Raw genomic sequence first — 4,320 nt, 5'->3', positions numbered from 1 at the left:
TTTAACACGAATTGTATCTTGTATTAAAACATAAGGAGATAAATTACTGCAGCTGAGTCATGTAGATCTAAAGCAAAATTATTTCTGACGTATGGTTACCGTCATATAATAGATCCTTTCTTGGTGAATCATTCCATTGACCATGAACCTAATGATAAAACTGCAAGCAAATTGGCTGATTTCAAATTATAATCGATACTCGAAATATTTTAAAGTAAAACGCATACATTGCATAGCTAGTATTCACTTCATGTTGGATTCCTATACATCCATTCTTTCCTTTAGAAGGTCATTATTCAGAAGCACTGCAAAGTGCATACGGCGAAATCAATCGAATAGTAAGTTTAAATTTTTGGACGTAAATGATCTTAAAGGTGTGACCCAGTACAATCCGGATTCAACGTCGCGCGCTGTGATGTCACAATGAAACTTACGCAATTTCATACTCAGATATATGCTACCCTATAATTTGACAATTCCACTCCACGTACTCTTTTCTTGGCCCAAGTTTAGTACATGGCCATCATTGTAAAAGCCCATAGAGATCGATAATATTCGTCTGGAAGTTTCTTGATTATATTTACAATGAAGCACATTCGATAATCAGGATTGATTGGACGTTGGTAAAGAAAATTAGTATCAATTTTTAAAAGAAAAATATATATTTAATTTAAAACGAGTACATGTACATACATGACCAGTGTTAATTTCACTATAGTTATATACACGAATAATTTACACTTATAAAATATTTCATCTACCAAATTCTAGATAAATCGAATTCCAATAATATTATTTTGTTAGAACGCCATCCTTTGCATCGTTTACTATAGACATGGGAAGAAAGAAGATTTAATATAACTCAATATGTATCATTAAGCGTAGATTTCATTGTAACGTCACAGCTTGCGACATTCAATCCGGATTGTACAGGGTCACACCTATACTCTAAACATCGATAAAACTACTCCTTTACTCTAGACTAAGGGGTAAATAAATATCTGTAGATATTACGATATACTATGAACAATATGGTAAATATTTTCTATAAAGTGCGATACAACTCTTCCGATTCATTTTAGATTGTGATGGATCATCTGCGTATTCTTTTATAAACATTACTATGGTTTTACTGTGATATTCCAGTATACGATTAAACGGTGAGCTAGGAAAACATCAAGTATATGTAACTATATATCGATAGTATTTAATTATATTTCTTTCTTCTACAAGAGATGAATAAACCGCTTAAGAAAAATCTTAGCTAGTCTTTTCATCTGTCCTATGTCATTTGTTAGAATACTAATTGTTAGGTAATGCTTGTTTAAAGATTTCTCAAGTACAAATGCGAATGATGTGTCTCATAATGTATCATAAATAACGATTTTCAGGAACATTAGATCAAGTAAAGTCGGAAATATTAACAAGTCATATGTATATCTCTGTCGTATTCAAACTAATATCGTATAAATATAATTAAAAATCACCACAGTTCACACCCGCAACATCTTGTGAAAAGACAGAAACAAATGTTTGCAGCTAAGTTATGGTGATGCCAAGAGGTTTCTGGGCAGAAGTTATCGTTGCATAATGGGTCCTATTTCAAATAATCTTCCCTCGTAACTCAAAACCAAATAATACAGATTGCATGCAAATATACCGATTTCAAATTAAAAAAATTGCTAGGAAATCCTTTTAAAGGAAATCGCATCCAATTTGCTGTATATTTTTCACGTTTCCAGAAACATATTTTAGAAAGCAACGTTCACAAAATTACTGTTCAACAGATTTTAGGACGGATTTATTCCGTTGATGGCATAGGAGAGATGAACGTCTGATGGTAAGCAAAGGAAAGGACTCGCATCGTTCTTGTTGTAAACGGTGCCATTGACTGTTAAACCATTAAAGTTCTGAATTTATAGAAAATCAAAATAAAACGTAGGACATATGATTGAATAGTACTGATTTAGAATGGGGTTTGAAATATTCATATTGCTTATATCATTATCAAAAATAAAATCTGTGAATTTAAGCTAGTTGTACAAGTTTTTATTCCAATGCAATTGTTGTCATCATATCATTTCTTGTTTGTTTTCCTTTAACCTTGAAATACTTATTAAATTGAATAGAACACATTATTCATATTTTCTCATCCTAGGCCAGATGTACTTATTCTTAAACCTTTTAACCGTGTAACCATGGTATGAACATTTCAATAGAAACAGACGGTGAACACAAGTTTTTAAGTTTTACCTGAACCGACACTGTTAACATAATTGCAGAAAAAAAATTCTGTCACACGACTGACTAATGTCTTCGATCACAAAGACATAGTAATATTGCTGAACTTGTATGAAAATACATCCTTTGTTCAATAAGTGTATGAGCAGAGATAAGAGTCTTGAAAACCTTAAAAGCAGTATAGAAATGGGACTTCATAAAAGGTTTGAATTAAAAAAGAATAAAATCTTAAATTGAAAACTAATATCCTTGTCAATCTATATCTATATTATTGCACAAATGACTATACCACTGATAGTCTGTGTATTATAATTTTAGACAGGGATACAGCATATTTGGACCACTCAGTTTTATAGACCCGGACCACTCATGAAGCAAAAATGCCGTCTAGTCCCTGTACCAAATGATAATTGTTTGCTCTTCATTATAGCGCAAACGAATATAAAATTAAAAATGTAACAGCGTAAATAATGGTAAAAACCACATTGTGCTCATTTCCAATATTTAGAGAGTAATATAATTCCTTAATTAAGTTAATATCAATGAAACACTCGGCAGATAAAGAGGATTAGTTAACAGGTTTGAATAGGATAAAATATGATAAAATCTAGTAACATAGAAGGAAATACAAATGTTGATTTATAGATTACTAACATCACAGATTATATCCTGCTATGTTTGAGAGGGAAATGTTGATATAAGGATTACATCGTAGTTATAGCAACATCAGCTGTTCCGTGGCGCCATTGTTTCTCAGCAAGAGTCAAGTTGATAACAAATAAATTTGAAGAATTTAACGTGTTATTCGCCAATTCTACATAAATCGAATTCTGATATTGTCCTATTGTTATAACACCATTTCCTGTATATTTTACTTCAAATATCAAAAGATAAAAGATTAAACAAAAACATGAACATATTATGATACATTTTGACAAATATGGTGAAAATCTTCAACAATGAAAATATTGACCAGCATGTCAGTTTTGGAAACTAACTACAGGAATCATCGGCCTACTTTGTTGATCTGCTGCAAGTAACAAAAATTATTAATACTCTCATTGCTGTGATATTCAAATATGCGATTAAAAGGATAGTTTTAAACCTACCTCACCCGTGTGACTTGTACTATAGTATTCTGTATATTGCAACACAGTCCTTTTAGTATAAACGCCTGCTTCCATACTAACTAACCTCCACAGTTCTTATTATAGAAGGTGCCCTTATGAAATATAGTACTTAGAAATATGTATACTTGAATTTCGTTGATTGAAACTACATGTTAATGGTCACTAATCCGTATTGTTGAAATCATACTCAAGATGTAAAGTCTGTGAATGTAAGATATGTTGACGAAGTTTTCAATGTGTGTGGTTGATTTCTTAAAAACATTCAAATTGACAAGAAGTTAAAAAATTTATAAAACAATTCGATTCAGGACTAACTGTTTCTATGCTTCTGCTAAAATAATTATACCACTTTATATGCTTGTATTGCTATTTTATACAGAGATGCATCATCTTTGAACCATGCAAGTCATTATAAATTAAAATTTGTATCTACTGCCTGGACCACTCATATTTTAATACACAATAGGACAAGAAAATCAAGTGACAGATTCTCCAGTCTTTCGAGAAGAGATATAAATATTTCAGGGATGTAACATGATAAATATTGCAATTTTGTCTTCGAGAAACTGAGTGAATTGGTTTACTGGTATGAATCAGATAAAAGGATTATCAAAGCTTTTAACATGCGTGCAAATGTTGATTTGCCGACATTAAATTTATGGAGATCCAATTTCGATTTTAAAATGTCAGAAGCAGATTCAGTATATAAAGAAATTGATTTGCATTCAATCATATGTATTTCAATTTTGACACAAATCTTAAATGACTCAAAGGTTTGAAACCATTGAAGAAATGTTGCAAATGGATAAAAATAAAAGTCATGCTTCAATTGGTGTCTTGCCGGCTTATTGATAACATCAAAATACAATTTATTAAACGCATACATTTCTTTGGTTGTTTAATATGATAATGATCATTATATTAGAAATCTTTACTACGATCCTCATCG

This window comes from Sinohyriopsis cumingii, unplaced genomic scaffold (assembly GCF_028554795.1).
Source record: "Sinohyriopsis cumingii isolate HCF-2022 unplaced genomic scaffold, ASM2855479v2 utg000646l, whole genome shotgun sequence".
Taxonomy (NCBI): domain Eukaryota; kingdom Metazoa; phylum Mollusca; class Bivalvia; order Unionida; family Unionidae; genus Sinohyriopsis; species Sinohyriopsis cumingii.
The sequence above is the reverse complement of the archived record's forward strand: the minus strand, read 5'-3'. Positions refer to the sequence as shown.